The following is a 20,626-nucleotide window of genomic DNA, read 5'->3' on the forward strand; positions in this document are numbered from 1 at the left end:
AACCCTATGAAAAGGCAACACTGCAGATATTATTCCAGGCACTAAACACCGATATTATGAAAAACAGAAAAAGCCAGGTGCTATAGATCCCTACACAGAAACTACATGCCAGCAAAATACATCACCTCAGTCACACATGCAGAGCACAGACAGACCCTCACAAAATACAGAATAAAGAGACCAGAAAATATAAACAGAAATGAATTGGAAACTTCAATAAGCCAGACTGTATGCACAACAATAGTGGAAAAATAGAAATGCCATGCCTCAAAATAATAAAATCAAGGAATATAAAACACCAATCATAATAGTAAAAACATAAGAATATTTCAAAACAGATGATGAATAGAATAATAGCCAATTATTAAACACTCATAAAAATTATAACATTTCCCAAACATCAATACTATTTCAAAATAGCAGACATCAAACAACAGCCCTGTAGTGCAAATGCCAGTTAATATCTTTGCAATTGAATATCTCTCCTTTGTTTAATATACTTCCTGTTATCCCTTTTTGCTCAATTGTTAAAAATCCTGCATTTTGAGCTTTTGTAAACTGTTATGATAGCTTTACCGAATGATGGTATATAAAACTCATTAAATAAATAAATAAATAAATAAATAATTGAAACTAATACCCGCTTTCCATAGCTGGGAACTTTTGATTTCCAGTCACCCTGAAATTTGTGCAGGGGAGGGGGAAATTTCTCCTGTTTTATACACACACACACACACACAAACATGCTCTCTCACACACATGCACACACACACACACACACACACACAATCACTCTCTTACAGACACACACTCTCTCAGACAGAAACATAGTCACTCAACAGTCACTCTCTCTCAGGACAGAAAGGCAGACACACACACACACACATATACATTCTGCTATTGTGCTGTTGCTCATGTGCTCACTCAATGAGTGTTCTGTCCCCCAGCCCCATTACTGCTGCACTATGTAAAATTCTTCCTATCAGCCCTTCCACAGCCTGCAGCAGCCCCATCTCTTTCCCATACCTTCTCGGCACTCACACTCTCTAGGAGACTTGTGGACACCATAGACAATGCATGCAGCTCACGAGATGCTGGTTGGCCAGCTCTGCGATAGCAGACCACCTCACAAATGCATAACACAGACATATCCATACCAAAGACAGAATAGAGAGACCATAAAATATAAATAGAAACTTGCCAACAAAACCGCAACAAGCCCAACTGTATTATGCAGTGTAACAATGGAAAAACAGAAACATCACTCCTTTCAAAAGTTAAGCAATAAAATCAAGACATAAAACATCAATCATAATATTAAAAACAAACTAATGAAAAGAATAAATATGTCAAAACAGTTTAAAAAAGTCACATACTTCCTCTCTCCTTCACATACACATGCTCTCACACACTCTCTCTCTTTCACACACACTTAGGTTTGCTCTCTCTTTGCAGTGCAACAATGGAAAAACAGAACTTTCATCATTCCTCAAACATCAAACAATAAAATCAAGAAATATAAAAAATAATCATAATAATAAAACATACCAATAAAAAGAATATTTAAAAAATAGCTGACAAATAGACGGCCCAATAATTAAAATTTCATATACAATTTTTAAAAAATGTACCAAATACCAATAAAATATTTCAAAAAATCAAACACTACCCAAAAAATAAAACTAATAAGGATTTTAAAAATTCATGCCCTCCATACCTGGGAATTTGTTATTTCCAATCACCCTGAGATTGTCATGGATTAGTGGCAATGAAACGCACAAACATTCTCTGCTGCTCATTTACACGCTCCCTTTCTCACACATTCTTGCACACAAACATGCTCCGCCTCTCATACACACTCCCTTTTTCACACCCACACATATATATATTCCTTCTCTCACACATGCTGGCACACACATACATTCTTTCACTCACACACACATACACTCCCTCACACACCTCCTTTCACATGCTCCTTCCCTCACACAATGCTCACATACTCTCCCTCTCTGACACATTTGCTCCCTTGCTCATACAAATACTCACACACACAAAGCAAATGTAATGATTATTACAACTTGCTCCTGCAGCTTACCTTCAGCAGTGCCACAAGCTTCAGAAGCGACAGTAAGCTTTTCGAGCTGCTGGCAGCTGGTGCGGCCATGAGTTCAGAGCGAGAAGGGAAAAGACAGGAAGGAAGAAGGAAGTAGCAGCCATGGCAATGCCAGCTCCACGGGAAGAAAAACCAACCTGGTGGTGGTAGCAGTCAGAACACAGCCTCTCGCCCGGCCAATTACACCTCCCCTCTCAGGAAGCCCTCGCAAGGTAGATGTAAGCTGGCTTCTGATTGACTCCTGAAAGCTTTCCCTTCATTGGCCAGTTCTATTTTTTTTTCTTCTCTCTCTTCTTTAGTTGTATGGAGTATAGAGGATCTTTATTGTTAGATTGGTCCTGCTGAATGAGGCAGTATGTGTATTCCTCAACATCAGCTAATTACTGTAAGCAAGCTACTAGGTGTTACAGGTATTGAACCAGTAAAAGGCATGTGCTCTGATTGGCTCCTGAAGGCTTTCCCTTCCGATCTTCAACCGCTGGCAAGTTGGGAGCTGCTGGCGGCCCCATGGCCTCATTCAATCTTCACCCACGGATGGGAGTCACTGCCGGCCTTGCAGCCTCTTCTTCCACTAGATTGATTTTAGCACCCTCTTGGCAGCAAGGTGAGGCGGCCGCCAGGCATTTTGGGGGGACACCTTTTGCCGCTCCAAAAATTTGCCGCCTGAGGCAGCCGCCTACCCCTGCCTCATTATAAAACCGCCCCTGCTCCTCATTCTTCCCTTCCATTCCTGACCTCATCCTTGCAAACCCCAAACACTTTCCATCCCTGCCCCTCATTTTCAACTTCTGCCTCCTCCTGTTTCCTTCTGTCCCTTCCCCCTTCCAACTCTGCCTCCACATCTTCTTCCATCTTCCCCTCTGCCCACGGAGCAAAGAAGAGTTGTTGCCAAGCGTGCCGCTCTCTCCCACCTGGCGCGCTGTTTGAGCCAGGCAGGTCAGAAAGAGATATGCAAACAGCAGGAAGCAGCGTTTAGATGCACCGGGCCCCCAGCATTCCTATCCTTTTGGCAGGGTTGGCAGCAGCAGCACGTTGGCCGCGTGGGCCATGGGGGAAAGAGCAGCATTTGGCAACTGCCCTTCACACCATGGGTGGAGGGACGATGGGAGGCAGCTCCATGGGCCCTATTGGAAAAGAGACGGCAGCTCTTCTTTGACCGAGTGGCCATATCAGGAGGGGGCACTGGTACCCCCCCCAGTGCCTGATGCCCTGCGTAACTGGAAAGGTCGCACACCCCAAAAGCCGGCCCCCATGCACAGTTAACTAGAAGTAGACTGTGGACATTATTTCAGTGCTTGAATTGTGTTGTCTGTTTGAAGAATTCTTTACCCTGCAGTTTGTGAAATTCCTTAAGCACCTCCCCTGAAACCCCCAGGGGCAGCCGCGCTCTGAACACTGTCACCAGTTACTTGGCACGGAGCAAGACCTGACCAGTTGCCTGAGCTAAGCGTAAATCTTCTAACCGACACGAAGCTTGTCAACGAGGTGTTTGAAAGAAAGAAGGGAATGTTCTGCCAAGAACTGGCATCCGTGTGCTTGATGCAAATGTATAAAAAGAAAATAAAAAACTCACACGAGCGCTTGTGAAGTTTACCTGATCTGGAAGTGGATGAGCAGGCACGAGGGCGATATGCTGCTAGCTGCTGTGCTCTTTTTTCCTTGTGGATTCTATTCTGTTTGTCACACTGTTTAGCTGTTTTGAGTTCATGGGGAAATGCGAGGAGAAGAAGGCGAGGGGCAGTGCAAGAGAATTAGGTGCCTTAAGCAAAACTTACAGCTGCCATGCAGCCTCCCACCCATCACACCCTCCCCACACAGAATTAAAAACTGTGCATATATAATAATAGATTTTACAGGAACAAGTACATTTAAAGTAGTCTTCTAAAGTAAAAATATCACATGTATATTATATTTACATGCCGTGCTGTAAAACCCTGCAAAAAAAGTAAAAAAGAGCCTTGGGATTGGTATTAGGTCTATTGTGATGTGCTTTGGGTCTAAGCTTGGCCCTCAGAAAGCCACATGTAAACTGAATTACAATTCCAATATAATAAATATCCCTAACAAAACTGCAATAACTGCCAGCACTCAAACACTAACAACCCTACTTATGAAAAGGCAACACTGTGATCATTACACCAGACCCTAAAACACCAATACACCTACTATTAGGAAAACAAAAAAAAGTCAGGCTGCGACAGATTCCACACACTAGCAGAATACGTCAACTTGGTTATACATGCAAATACAAACAGACCCTCACCACATGCAGAATAAAGTGACCATAAAGTAGTAATACACACGTGCAGGCAAAAACACAACAAGCCAGACTATATGCATGCAGTACAACAATGGGAAAAAAAGAAACATTACAATTCCTCATAAAACATCAAACAATAAGATCAGGAAATATAAATAATACTACAAGTAAAACCATACTAATAAAAGGAATATTTCAAAGCAGCTGACAAACAGAATAACACCCAGTAATTTAAAACCCATACACATTTTCCAAAGATCAAGAAAATATTTCAAAACAGCAGACATGCACACTACCCAATACTTAAAACTTTAAAAGGATAAAGAAAACCCCCTGCTGTCCGTACCTGGGATCTTTTAATTTCCAAATGCCCTGAGATTGTCGTGGATTATCAGGGGAGAGGAGAGGGGTTGTTGCTCACAATCTTTCTCCGCTCCCTCATATATACACACATGCTCAATCACAGAACATGCACACCCACACATACACATGCACAGACATGTTCTCACACACATGGACAGACATACTCTCTTGACACATACACAGACAGATGTAGACGTGCTCTCACATACACATAGACATGAACACACAGACATGCTTCTCAGCGACATGCTCTCTTTCACACACAAACATATGCTCTATCACACACATACGCAGACATACTCTATAACTTGTACAGAGACATGCTCTCACAGACACACACCCAGAGCCTTACTCCATCACACATGCAAGAGACTTGATCTATTACACATGTACACTCACACACAGACATGCTCTCTTATACACAGACACAGACATGTTCTGCTCTATCTCACACACACACAGACATGCTCTGCTCGATCAGACAAGCAATTTAGATTCTGCAGGAACCATTAGTTCATACCACGTAATTCTCCACCCTATCATACACACTTGCTCTGTCTCTCACATACACACATGTGTATGTGTATACACATACACACACACACACACACACACAGAGACATATCCACACAGACACAGTCTCACGCATTTCTTCCCCCCTCGCCATCAGAAGCCCATTCCAAGTGGGCAGCCTCCTCCTCCATGCCCCACAGCAGATGGGTCTCTTCATGTTTTTTTGAGGCTTCACAGGGCCGGGCCAATGCTGCCATTCCTGTGAGAGCCCAGGGCATGTGCTATTCTTTCTCCTGCTTCTAACTGCCACTGCATGGAGTCTCTTTTTTTCCCCACTCGTGCTTCCTCTTCTGGGCCGGAAGGAGGATAAGCCATGCCGTCGCCACCCTCAGACTGGTGGCACTCTAGGCAGCTGCCTAATGTTTCAACCAGCCCTGGAAAGAAACCCTCCTGGCTTGTGACAACCCCAGGGTGTGTAGGGCCTGTAAACTCCTTTGTCATTCATGGTAGTGGTGATACTGGTTCAGCTGTGATGTTCACTCCGCTCGATCAGACCAGTAATTCAGACTCTGTGGGGGAACTACTGGCCACACCACATAGTTCTCTTTTCCCAGGTTTCCTGCAGCACACAGAGGCCTGAATATTGTTAGAAGCCATCAATGCAGTGGTGCTATCCCGTGAGGAGGGAGGCTGGAGCACTGACCAGATCCGCTTCAGCAGGGGGAGGCCAAAAGCCAGGAGTTGCTGCTGACATGTACAGAAGAGGAGGAAAAAGCTTGCTGACTTGGACTGGTGGCAAGATTTCCTCTGGAGTTAGTGTCTTGGAGGATTTGCCATCTGGTTTTGTACTTATTGTCATTCAGGGACTTGGGTGAGCAATCAAACTCCAAGGAAATTACCCTGGAAACCTTGTGGCAAGCTGTGATGCATATGAAGGGGGTTAAAGTCTTTCAGTCAAGTGACTTTAATTCTAAGTTAACTGTGCAGGAGACTTTGTTTCATAATAGAGTCTCAAAAGTGACAGCTGTGGAGAACAAACTATCAGAAGTCCAAAGTTTACGAGATTCATTACGAAATGGTAATATGGGGTTATCTAGATACAATGAGAACTTAGGAGACAGGATCAAGAGCTAGGAATTGAAGATAGCCTGAGGGTGTCGGATCGCTTGAGTCCAGGAGTTCTGGGCTGCTGTGTGCTATGCCGATCGGGTGTCCGCACTAAGATGGGACACTCTCTTTTCCTGGTTCTCTAGGCCTTGATAGGTTTTTTTTTTTTTTTTTTTTAATGTTTCTGTGTCTCATGCCTTTGCCCATGCCTGTAACTCTGACCAAGGATGCCTTTCATTATCTCTCAGAATACTGTTGTGCAAACTCAATATGTAGAGTCATGTGCTCCTAATCCAGAATCCCCTATGCAAACCCGGAGGTAAAAACAGTATGCTAAGGCAAGGACGGGTAAGATCTGGTGAGCCCACCACTAGGATGGGCAGTGCTGGGCAACCTAAGACAGCCAGGTACAGGCCATTCGGGATGAAGAATTAGTAGCGCTAATTCTTCAAGAGGGGATTGAAGATTACCTGGATTAAATAACTAAATGATGAAATTAGTGGAACAGCTTTGCACAAGAGAAGGAATGTGTATTTGTTTTTTAACAGGCTTTGCATGAGAGACGCAAGCAGTTTGTGTGGAGCCAGCTCAAGGCCTAGCGTACCAAGATAACGGTACTTTTACATCATTAGTTTAGGTAAAAGGTTTAATCCAAATAAGGAAGTCATCCCAAAACAAAAAACAGATACTGTTAGCAAAATCTGTATATAAGAATGTAATGTGTAACTTGAAATCTGAGAAGATGCTACAAGTCACTCCCAGGAAAACGCTGTATCTTTCCTGAATTCTTCTTCTGGCTTTCCTTTGCTTACTATAATAAAGAGTATTATTGAGAAATATAAAAACTGTGAGTGTTTTCTATAACAAACCAGCCTGCGCAGCGAAACCTCTGAGTGCCATAAGCCTCAGTTGAACTTCTTGTGAGGTAAGAAAGGTAACAACAAGTAAAGTTCCTGCCCTGCTGGTAAGGCAGGTAATAACTAAATAGTCCCCGAGACAGCCGCCCTTGGGGATTTCTCCTGCCCCTTCCATCCTCAAAACGTTGCAGAAACATTCTGTTTAATGTGCTTTCGTTGAAGTGAAATGGGAAATTTTAATGAGACTCCCGAATCCTCGTACCCCATTTAAATCTTAATGAGGCAGGAGCAATCCAGGTCACTTCTGCCCCACCACTGCCGCTCTTTCAATGGCACTGGCAGACCAAGGCTTGTGCCTTTAGTACTTTCTCCTTATCAAAGGGCACTGTCATGAGTCTGGCCAGCATCGTTTTGTTCAGAAGAAAGTAATAATGAAGACAGCCTCAGTCCATTGGCTTCGTATGAAACAGAGGCAGCGGCCCGGGCAGGAGCAATCTGATTTGGGTGCCTGAAGGGTTTTTCTCTCTCTGTCCCCACCTAAAGCCACTTTGGTGGTAGAATGGGCTTTTCAGATGGCTAAGTTAGTTTATAGGTTAAAGTTTTACTTTTAGCAGTAAGGAAATAATTTTTTTTTTTGTCTTGGAGTTCACATGTTTCCGGATATATCTAGACCTACACAAGTGCTCAGGAAGAAATTCTTAAGCATGAGGATAAAGGTGCTAGCTCCAGGTGGCATTTTTACCCTATGATATCCTGCTAAGTGTAGAATCATAGGACTCGCTTTTTGTGGCTCAGAGCAATTGTCCAATTTTTCACCCTCTAGAGAAAGGAGCGCTGACCAGCTCAGTTTACACAAGCTGGATGTATGCTCATTAACTCATTTGAAAAGCGGTCATTACCATGAATATGTTCATGGGAATTCTGGTTATTCCTAATATAGTGAGGGTTTTTTTCCTGTTATTTTTCTTTATGGGTATTTTTTTTTTTTTTTAATTATGTCATGTCCATCTTGTCTCATCAATATTTTGGGGACCTAAATTATTGGCATGATTGCTACCTTGAGGTTTCTGTTTTGGAATTTATATTCATTTCTCTCTATTTTCCTTTGGCTTTCCAATTTTTCTTAGGCAATTATTTTGTGTGTATATATATCTGTAAAATTATAAATAAATGAAATCAGCAACAATCATTAGTGCAACACTACGTGTTAAGAATTGCATTTTGTTATAACTTTCTCAGAATGCATTAGCAAGGAGTTCAAATTATTGTTCTCCGCCGTCAAGGCCTCTCCCCCCCATTACCCTTTAAAGGAAAAAGCAAGGGCAACACGTGATGGTGTCTGTTTCTTTTTAACAGCTGGAATTAACTTCATGGTTGCAGACGATCACGCTGATGTGTGAAATGGGCACCTTAGTGCATTGGAGGATCATTTCTTTCCCCCCCACCCCCCAGGGTTTCAGAAAAATCTGCTGCTGAGCGTGTAAAAAAAAATACAGTTTTGAGCACCTTTTATTGCTGAAATGAACTGTCCACAGATGCTATTTTAAATTGTTGCTACTTTAAATTGTGAAATGCTATTGCAAAAAACTGCAAACGATCTTCGCACATTTCCTGCTATTTCTAATGTACTGTAAAACACTTTGGGTGATTTCTGTATTCAGAAAGGCAATGTTAGAAATCAAAATAAATAATAAATAAAAAGAAGACGTCCTACGTTCACTGGGGGCTTTCTTTCTCCTGATCTTTAAATGAAAAAGCAGGGCCCTGGTAAGAGAAAAGCCACATCAATATGCGATAAAGTGCTGATAGATCATTGGCTAGTGAAGGCAATGCATTATGAACGTAATTTTCAAAAAGCCCACAACTAGGGATGTGCATTCATTTGAAAAGAATGTGGAATCTGAACAAAAAACAAAAACAAAAAATAATCTCTTTTGGTATGGTTCATTTCAAACAAAATGAACCCTTGGTGCTTCAAAAAAAACAAACCCAAAAAACAACCCCCAAAATGTTTGGGTTTCTGCTTTGGCAAGTATTGCGCATTATTAGAAAATAGCTTGCACTATTTGCCAAGAAATGTAACAAACAAAATAAAACAAAACGTGCTTCCTCCTGTGGCCCCTCTACTGCCCCCTAATCTTTTCTGCCACATTTTAAGGATGGAAGGGGCAGGAGAAATCCCCAAGTACTCGTATCCCTCTGGTTTTGATTGTAAAATGGCATTGGTGTCATGGCCAACTGGCACCAAGTTCTTCTTCAGCCGTACTGCTGTAAAATAACTTGGCCCCAGCTGACCCCGAGACCAGTGCCATTTTATTTACTGGAGCTAGTGAGAAAGGAGCAAGTGGGGAGTACGTCTACCTCTTTTAACCACAGAAAGGGGTAAGGGATGGGGGCAGGGCCTACAGGACAGCTGTGGAGCAGCTGGGGGAGGTTTGTATTTTTGTTTTGTGATTTTTTCTTTTTTAATTTATAAGTCCATATTCAAATGTATTTAGCCAAATAACTTGTATGTTATTCAACTAAATCTCTACGTTCCGATACCTAGGGCACCTATTCAGCTAAATTTTAGCCAGATAAATCATTATTCAGCTACAATTTAGCTGGATAAAGAAAGGCCTTCCTGAGGCGTTCCAGGGCAGAGTTAAAACTATCTGGCTAACTGAACCAGTTTTCAGCTGAATCTGACTAAGGGCCAGATTCATTAAGGATTTTCTCCTATTTTATGTCTATGGGGAAAACCCTCAGTGAATAATCGTGCTAAGTTAGACAGATAGCTTTAGCGCTGCCACAGAACAGTGCTAAAGTGTATCTCGGCCCGTTAACGTTTGCTGTTAAGTGGCCGGACCAAGCTCCCCACCCTCCCAAACCACTCCAAGTAGACAATAAAAAGTTTAAAAAGCCGGAGTTGGCTCTCTGGTTTACCCCCTCCCCCTAACTCCTCTCTGATTATACAAATCTGACAGCAATGCCTCCTCCCCTCCCTTGCAGTCTCTCTGTAAAGGTCTTGTTGGCTTCAGGACCACTGTACATTCATGCAGCGATCCAGGGACTTCCAATGAGAGCAATGCTGGAAGTGTAAGGAGATCGGGGAGGTGGGGGTGATGGAAGGAGATGAGAGAAGGAGATGTCAGCTTTGTCTGACTGGGGAGGGGGTATATCAGCAAGCCAACCTCAGATTTTTTAATTTTTATTAACTGCTTGGAGGAGTTTGGTGTTTGGTCAGCATGGAACATTTTTTTTTTTTTTTTACAGTATGACCACTTAACACATGTGGCCAGATATCTTTAAACCTAACCAGGGGTGGTGCTAGCATTTTTACTTCCCTGTGCGAATTACTGTGCTGCCCCCTTCCTCATTTTTTTTTTTTAAACCTAGAATACCCCACCCCACATGCAGAACACAGACTCAGACTCACTCTCACCAAATTCAGAATAAAGAGACTATAATCTATAAACAGAAACTGAACCGGAAACTGCAAACCGCAACAAACCAGACTCTGTATGCAATGCAGCATTGGAGAAACAGAAACATCACCAGTTCTCATAAATCATTCATCAAACAATAAAATCAAGGAATATAAATCAATCATATTAGTAAAACTATACTTATCAAAAGAATATTTCCAATGATCTAATGTTCTTATTCACACACACACACCCCCCTCTGGTCAGGCTCCCATTCACAACCTCCCCTCCCCCTCCAGTCAGGCTCCCATTCACACACCCCCCACCACCATATCCCAGTAAGGCTCTCATTCATATAAACCAAGCCCCAACAAGACCCTCATTCATACACACTACACCCTCACACCCCAGTAAGGCTCTCATTCATTCACACACACACACATATACCAGCGGAAGCCATTCTGCTGCTCCTCCTCATGTGCCAGCTCGTGCACTAATCAAACCACTTGAGCCTAGCACTTCCTCTATGCTGATCTCGTGCATTGCGAGATCAGCAAAGAAAATATACTAGCTGTACATGTTTTGAACAGCGTATGCCAGCTAAAGCCGGCCAGACAACTTTAATCCTCGATATAAGGCAGGATGTTTATCCCACTGAAGATTCCAGATAACTTATTCAGCTAACTTTAGCAAAATAGCCATTTTAGGGTTTGTTTTTTTTTAATATCAGCCCCTAAGGGCTTATTTTTCATTTCATTTTCCTCATTGAGCAGCCACCAGCCCTGGACTGGGCCCCCTACCTCTCCTTGCCCACTCTGCAAAAAATTAAAAAATTCAAAGACCCCTAGGCTTGCCCTCAAGCCCCTGGATGCCTCTTATTCCCACTGTTGTTCTTTAAAATGCAAATAGGGAAGGAGTGATCCCCAGGTGCTGCTGCCTCATTGGGTTGGAATTCGCTGGCACCGAGTATCATTTTGTTGTATAAACAATACCAGAAAGATATCGTATAACAACATGGAATTGGCTTCAGGGCTGGCTGGTGCCATTTTGAAATAAAGACCCAGAAGGGCAGAAGTGACTGGGGATTGTTCCTTCCCCATTTGGACTTTAAACACCAGTGATGTTGGATAAGAGGCATCGGGCTGGGGGGGCAGACTTGGGCGGGGATTTTTTTTTTATTAATTTGAGGCTCTGGGGTTTTTATCCATGGGAGAAGAGGATTCCATTTCATTTTGGTTTTTTTTTTCCTTTTCATTCATATTGTTTATTTTGCCTCAAAAATGAAAAGAAACAAAATAAACTATAAATGAAACAAAAAAATAACAAAAATAAAAGATAATGTAAGTGCACGCCTCTACAAACCGCACGAGTGCTTTTAGCATGCTTACTTTATGTAACACTGCAAAGACACACTATTTGTTTTTTCTCTTCGAAAATTAGCACGCACAAAGCATGTGCATGTGAAGAGAATCTGCACACTGTGCACCTGTTATTTGTGCAGGTGACCGAGGGGGAGGGCAAACTAGCAATGTGAACACTGAAAAAAGCAAATGCACAAGCGATTTTTCCCTCCCCTGACCTGAAAACACCCATAGGAACAACTCTTTTTCCTAAAAATTATTCGCACTGTGCAGCTCAGTGGCATGCGGTGACATTTATAGCAGGGGATTCAGCCTCGCTCCCTAGTCCTCTCTCCCCTCCCATACATGCCGCCCACTCCCCCTCCCCGGTCTACAGCAATCTCGCTCCCGCGACCCCCTTCTCCCCTAGAGACAAAAGACACACGGAACCCATATGGCATTAGAGAATTACAATATATATGGCATTAAAGAATTACAATATAGTAAACCTCCCAAACCAAAAACAGCACTGCCAGCACTCATACTCAATCCTACCAACGAAAAGGCAACACTGCAAATATTACATCAGGCTCTAAAACACCTGATGTATTTAGAAAACAAAACAAAGCAGGCTGCCTAAACTACCTGTAAAATAATTAAAAAAAAAATACATGTACCTAAAAATAGTGTACAAAGGCTTTTAAAACTACACAAGTCCCTTCTTCAGAAGTCAGATCAGAGTCATTCACATCTAAAGACAAATCCTATGTTAGTATTTTTGGCTAATACTTACATAGCTCCAATAAAAGCTTTCACAGCCTGCCAAACCTACAGTTTACCCCAAGAGACAAATCTGCTATATCAAACCACCACACACTCTCCCAAAACTCAAACAGCAACAACCCTACCCAGAAAAGAGCAACACTGAAAATATTTCATCAGGCCTTAAAAGACCAATTCACCTGCTATTGAAAACAGACAAGATGAACTGCTGTAGACCCCCTACACCAGAATTCCTCACCTCAAACACACATACAGACCTTTACCAAAAGCAAAATAAGAGACCAACAAACAACAAAATAAAGAAATATAAAACATCAATCATAAAAGAAAAAACATACTAATAAAAAGAATATTTAAAACTGATGAATGGAACATACAATAATTAAAACTTTATAAAATTTCCCAAAATACCAATATAATATTTCAAGACAGTAGACATATCAAACTTCCAATAATGAAACTAATAAGAATTTAAACATTTCCAGTTCTTCGTTTCCCAGCCACTTCTGCAACACCCCAGAAGTGGCTGGGGTGTTGCAGAAACATTATGCTCTCACATATACACACAGGTTCTTACTCCCTTGTACATATACCCATACACAGGCTCTCCTCCACATACTCCCAGAGGCTCTCACCCTTCCAGGCAGTCAACCACCCAGACAAGCACACAAACATAGGCAGTCATCCACCCACACCCACACACTAGCAGTCACACATATATACACACACACAGGCTCTCACCCAGCCACACACACACACACACACACACACACACAGGCTGTCACCCACCTCCACAGTCTCTCAACCATTCCCTCTACACACAAACAAACACACACACACACAGAGCCTCTCTCACACACATTCAGGCACAGCCTCTCACCCACTCACAAAGACACACCCACGCTCTCATCCATTACCCAGGTAATCTCACACACACACACACACACACACAGGCTCTTATTCTCCCCTCACACAGGGGTAGTCACCCATATCCACACACACACACCCACACACAACTTCTCACTCACACATACCCAAGCTCACAACCACCAACCCAAGTAGTCATCCATAAGCACAACACAGGCTCTCACACCCCCACACACACATGCAGCCACCCATCTGCACAGGCTCTAACCCATCCACCCACAGAGCATGGGCCTCTTCTTCAGCCATCAGCGAGACGAGAAACACTGGCGGCACTAGGTTTTCGTTCTCTCTTCGGCTGCCAGCGGGAAGAGATCCACTGGTGGCCACTGCTTCCTCTCTCTCTTTCTGTCGAATTGTGGGTAGACAGCAGCAGGAGTCACATTTATCCAAACATCATCTCCTGCTGCTGCGGGAGGGTTGGTCTCACAGTAAGAGCTGCAAGGCTGTCCCCGCAGCAGCAGGTGGCGATGTCTGGATAAACGCGACTTCTGCTGCCCGGGAGGGGGGGTGGTGGGGTGGCGCATAGGGAGGTGTGAAGGGAGTGCCACTGATCGGATGAAGCAGGGCTCCACCATCTCAGCAGGGTGCGCGCGGACACTTCTTTTATTTATTTATTTTTTCATTTTGCCTCCTTTAAATTTATTTCAGTTTTTTTTTTTTTGTTTATTGCGGTTTCTATTCATTTCTTTAAAGTGAAAAAAAAAATGAGCCAAACAAATGAAATTTAAAAACAAAGAATAAAATAAAAAACTGAAAACCAAAACAAAAATGTCAGGCCCTGTTGGAGAAAAGCAGCCTCTTCTGAGTTTTGGTTCTGAGCGGCGCTGGTACCAGGCGTAAGAATACTTCCCGCGGGGCAGGAGTGACCAGGGATGGCTTCTGCCCCCCCCCCCCCCAAAGGAAGATAAAATTGTGGGGAGAGGCTTCGGACTGGGGTGGGGATCAGGAAGGAATGCTTTTTTTTAATTTTTTTTATTGTTGCTGTCAGGCAAAAATGTTTAAAACAAAATGAAAGAAAATGGACAAAACTGTGTTTATCTTTCATTTCGTTTTAAAAACAGAACGAAACTGAAATGTCCCCATTTTGTTTCAAACAAATGCACATCCCTAACATGTACCTACATTGAATGAGTCTCTGCTGCACACACTGGCCTGCTCTTCATCTACTGCCATTTATGGGGTTACAAGATCCAAGGCTTCCGTAATTAGGAGTGGTCTTTCCGCGGCTGGTACTGTCTGCACTGCAGCGCTGAGCTCTTTACGGGTTGCAATAGCTTTTAGTGGCCCAAAGTAAGAATTATCCAAAGCCAATGGCATCGCTGAGCTACAGCAGTCTCTTCTTCACATCTGCACGCGTAAGGGACCTGTGTGCTCCCGCGTCCTCAGGTGCAGGCACACTACTGGATAATGCCGGTGCTGGTTCTGTAAAACGGGTCCTGTCCTGGCACAACATTCTAGCTTTTGACCAATGCAGCTCCTACAGCCCTGCTGCTCCCTTGCAACATTCAGTCAGTGATTCACTCCTCTTTTTTGTGCCTCACTCTCTAATCTTTATGTTTAGAGACATTTTGTCAATATTTTATCTCCACTTTTTGTTCCATTCTATCAAAGATTCTCAAGTGTGCTTCAGAAGCTTTTAGGGCCATTGTGCGCTACAAAAGTAGCTTTTTCCTTGGCACAATGCACTTTTTTCTCTCCTCCTCCAACATCATGTTTTTTTTTTTTTTTGTGCTGGAATGATAGCCTGACATTCTGTGAACAAGACACCTTCACAAATGGACGAGAAGAAGACGTCTTTTTTTTTGCCAGAATTAATGACTTTGTTGCTATATTTCGTCTCCTCCGTGTTTTCTTTTGCTTTTTTCTGAAGAGATAATTGCCAGCTCCTCCTTGCTTCCCTCCCATCCCTGAAGAAAGCAAAGCAAAGATGATGGAGACAATAATTAAACACCTTCAAGGTTGGAAAATCATTACTCCAAATAGAAAATCTCCAGCCCTTGCTATTACAAGTCTTGTGAAAAGGTTAGAGGTAATTCTCCAAGAAAGCAGGGAGCGATTCCAGAAGGGAGGGACTCCCCTTCCTGGGAATGCAGGAAACGATCAAGCAAAGTCTTATTAGCCCAATAAAAAACTAAATGTTCATGTCGTTGATTTTCATACTTTAAAAAAAATTTTTCCTATTGTTTTCGTCCTGTTTTATAGGATATTGTTACATTCACTGCTATTTGAAAAGCACTAACATCCTCCAAAATAATCTCTACAGACTACTAAAAGATCAGTTTTTCAGATGTTCTACAAAGTATCCAGTTATGCCTTGTATGTAGCTTGTCCGTCTGTCTTTCTGTGACCTAGTATTGGCAGGAGATATGTGGCAGGTAGGGTCTTGTGGTTTGGAGCTTTGGACTATGGTGTGCTAGTTACATATGACGAGTTTGACAGTTCTCTGTTCTGTGGGCCTAGTGCATGGAGGTTTGAAAGGCAGGACAGTAGGAGACATGGACCATTCAGAGCAGACAGAAAAGATCCGCAGTACAAGAGCACGGTGACATGTTGGTGGCAGGGATACCCAAGCGTATAACAAACTGGAGTCTGTCACTTATATATACTCTTTCACAGAAAACATCCAAGCAAATAAACTGCAATAAATATAACACACCTGTGCAGCTCTTATGCTTTCTAGTATAGTGTTTGAACATGACAATTCCCCAATGCAGAATCAACCTTTGAAACATGGCAGGCGTCAGGATTCTTGGGATTATACTGAAAAAAACAGCTACTGCAATATAATAAGCTGTTTATAAATTTTATTTGCAAAAAAATTCCCGAAAAAATTGAACAGCTGGGACCGATGATTATTTTAAAAGCAATGAAAGTCGGCTGACCGAGAGTGCTTAGTATGATGGCCCAGTAATAACTTATTTAATGTTATATTTATCGCTTTTTAATTTGCTTGGACATTTTCTGTGAAAGGGATACCACGGTACAAGGACAGATACTCGGGTGTGGAGGGAGATAGGCGTCTGGACATTGCCATAATGGAAAATAGATGCTACAGACTGTGAAGAGTGGCACAGACAGGATGGTATTGAGGGTAAGACTCGGTGGGACATCAGGCAGATGGCAGATGGCAGCAGAAGTATGAACTTTTATGCTTGCTCTTCAAAGACACTCACAGCTAACCAGCTTCTGACTTGCACTTAGGATTGCCAACATGCTTTTTTTTTTTTTTATTCAAGACACACGGATCCAGTCCAGGATCCAAATAATGGAGGACACAAGTCAGAAAAAAAAAAAAGGCCATCATATAGGGGCATCTGTGAAACCATCCTGCTTACCCCATGGATCTTGGATCGAATTTTCATGCTCTCCCTCTCAAATTGTCCATAGATACAAAATAGCCATGAACCTTTGTGCCTGCTTTTTCTACAGGTACAGTTTCTGAGGAGAATGATATTGTTGCGCCCATCGGTTGCAGATGGCTGCGACCGTTCTGCCTTACCTCTTTTCTTCCCTATTCTCCCTCTCTGGGAAAGATGGCTGCCTCCAGTGCCGAGTGCTGAGGGCCTCGGCGTCTCCAACTTAGCATGGACGTCCCAGTCCGCCATGCTCACTCCTGTGCCCTCCTAGGGCGCACGCACACACATCTCCTACGCTCATATACACGTCATGGCGGGAACCTCGGGGGTGTCCCCACCGCATGACGTTAATACATCCGGGTATATCAAGCCTCCATTTCGCTACCACCTTTGGGGTAGCAAGGACTTCGGTTTAGCTACTCTAACCGCTCTAAGCTGCATGCTTAGACGCCGCTTTCACTCCAAGGGCCTCGCTCCCTCAGAAGCTCTAGACACCCGTTCCTCGGGGGTCTCTCACTTCCAACTACCCTTCGGGGTTCTCTACTAACTAGACAACCACTCCTCGGGGGTCTTTCTCTCTCTTCTACATTTCAGGATATCGGACTATCAGGTACTCGCTCCTCAAGGGCCTACCAGCCTATGTATCCTGCACCATGGACCTCCGGTCCCACCATTTCATCACCAGGAAGATGCCCACATTCCTGTGAGTACCTCTATGATCCGGTGCTCCAACGCCACCCGCCAGCTGCGGCGTTATCCGCACTGTGGGCTCCCACCTATCAAGAACATCTGGGTGAGATTCTACATCCGAGCCTGTTGAACGTATTGGCACCTCACGGATCTCAGTGCCTTACCTTCCTGCCTACATCATCTATCTACAGCAGTACAATAAAGCCCTTCATCCATACTGTGTCTGCTATTGAGTTCAGCCTATCGCTGTGGTTCCCCATGGGGCCCCTCCCCGTGGGCGGAGTCATCTCCACAGCGACCAAGGGTCCACAATGCCACAAACACAACTGATATGTGCCCAGTCCAGCCACTTAACACCCTTCCCCCCCTCTCTTTTTAGACTTGAGGTTGTGTTATGAAATGCACAGTATTACCTGAAAAGAATTATTTTGCTCACGTCTAGGAATTTATTATTTCTGTGCATGATGTGATATTTCTTACAAATGTTTCAGTGCATCTGTTAAAAATTGCAATACAAAAATAATACAAACTACTGGCATTATGGTCTGATTCTGCCCAAAACGTGCTCTTGAGAATGCCTCCCTAATCCTGCTAAAATTACTTATCTTATGGAACAGGTTTGAGCCAAACTGAGTGAGAGCATTTTCCAGATAATTTACCTGGGTAAATTACTTTGAAAATTGCCTTCCACATGTACAGAGTATGATGTTACTGTATCCTATACTCAAAATATATTTTTAGGTCCACAGTCACCAAGCCTAACCTTAGGTATTTTTCCAGAAATAGCTGTTGTTGGGCCAAGTACAATATATTAAAGTGCGGATGCAACACTATATAAAAATATTGGGAAAAAGATCCTTCCCCTAAACAGATTAGAAGACCCCAAAGGTCCAGACGCTCCCATGGGCAATGACAGTGTCTTCGAGGTACGCTGTGGGAAAATAAGTTCTCCCAAAACAGATCCAACTATGAGCTTTTCAGCTCCAGCAGCATAAACTAAAATTGCTGCAGTTAAAAAGCTCATAGTTGGCTTTTAGGAGGATATTTTTTTTTCTTGTGCTATGAAATATGGGAGTCTCCCATCAGCGGTGAGGTAGGACCTTTCAGCAGCTGCCTTTCACTAAGTTTATCCGTGCGTTCGTTGATGCCGTATGACTCGCCGGGGAAACCTCTCCCGCTCTTGTGCGCTCCACTTCCAGGCTTCTGAAGAGTCATCCGAAGTTTCCAAACAACCTGCCCATGAGTGGTTATAGCGCTCTGAGACAGCGCCACGGGCAGGTCGCTGCGCCTTGCTGTCACCGGACACCCCAGCATGATGCTGGCCTCAGACTGGTTTAAAACTGGGAAGTGAAACAGCAGCCCGGGGACAGGACCGGTGTGCCGGGGGCCAGAATTAGCTTTCACAAACCCGCAGCATTGCCCACAACCCATGCATCCAGACAGCATGCACACACACACACACAAGCATGCACACACACACACGCATGCACACACACACAAGCATGCACACACACACACACAAGCATGCACACACACACATGCATGCACACACACACACACACGCACGCATGCACACACACAAGCATGCAGCCCTGCCTTTCTTGAGCTGGAAAGGTTCGCCCCAGGCTTTTAATGACTGATGCAGTTTGGTTCACTGCCAGTAACAGTTTCATAGCAAGGAAAATTAATTATGGGCAAACATTTAACTGAATTTTCTTTATTTCTCTCCTACTCTTTAATTCCAGGAAAATGAAAACTGCCATTTTACTTCCTGAGAACTGGATATCCTGTGGAGGGGAGGGGTGGGGGCAGCTCTTTATTAGAATGATAAATAGCTCAGCTGTACAATGATGGATCTTAAAATCTCTGTGTGAAGGTAAATCATAAACTGGACTTGTAAACTTAAATTACCCATGTCCAAGCTATGTGCAGCTTTCACTAATAAGGGAGCTCTGAGGCTTGTAAACGCCTTAACAGAGTATGAAAAATAAAATAAAATAAAAAGGACATAATTGGGGTGTGAGATGGTGTTCGCCCCGGGATCAGGCCTGTTGAACGAAACCTGGGCCCTGCTCCTCCCTAGCCCCCTCAGTCTGCCGGGCTTGCTTGGGACCCTGGTTCCCTTCCAATAATCCCGGTGACCTTCATGCCCATCAGACAGGATTATTTTATTGCTGATGCTGCCTTTGGAAGTTTTGTAAACCTTGGCAGAAATGTGATCTTGTTGCCACCTCCATTACAAACATCTTCAATCAAATCAGAGTAGCAAACTAAATGATAGCACAAAAGGACCGAAACGGCTCCTGTGACTGTCTCCTTTATTTGCTAGACTTCGATAATAAAGTCTTCCAGGAATCTTTATTTACAGACCTCGCACGCACACATTACTTCACCACGTTATTTATTTTTATGCACGTGCGTTTGTAAATTTCGGGGCCTCCTTGAGGCCGGGGCCCCAGTCTAATTATACCTTCTTCAAGTCTGGACAGCATTTCCCTCTCTGTTTCCTCACTACTTTGACCTTTTCGATGAAGCCACTTAACTTTGGACACTGCTGCTACTTCATGCTTTTATCCATTTAATTCATAAGAACTCTGAAGCTGACCACTGATGTCACTTAATTTTGTATCAGAGGAGAATTCGAGATCAGTAGTCAGGATACTTCTTACTAAGGGCTGGATCTTCCATTCTCACAGAGAATGGTGAATCCCAGCGCTAATTGGGGGGGGGGGGGGGGCGGGCCTACGAAAGCCGGCAGCCATCGCTCCACCGCGGTGTTATCGCTGCCGGCTTTCACCGTGAAAGGTGGTGCTATTGGGCGCGCTACTGGTGACGATAAGGGGGTCTTACCTTATCGCCGCCAGCGAAGATAGCGCCGCGTCCGCCTCCTCGCCGCCCCGGCTCCTCCCC

The 20,626-nt window shown here is 43.6% G+C and overlaps 1 protein-coding gene across 1 annotated transcript in view; it reads right to left on the bottom strand.

Annotated features, from left to right (window-relative positions):
* Window positions 1–20,626, bottom strand: part of GALNT9 (polypeptide N-acetylgalactosaminyltransferase 9) — a 249,449-nt gene that overhangs the window by 83,355 nt on the left and 145,468 nt on the right. The gene's annotated exons all lie outside the window — the stretch shown is intronic.

Source organism: Rhinatrema bivittatum, chromosome 11 (assembly GCF_901001135.1).
Source record: "Rhinatrema bivittatum chromosome 11, aRhiBiv1.1, whole genome shotgun sequence".
Lineage (NCBI taxonomy): Eukaryota > Metazoa > Chordata > Amphibia > Gymnophiona > Rhinatrematidae > Rhinatrema > Rhinatrema bivittatum.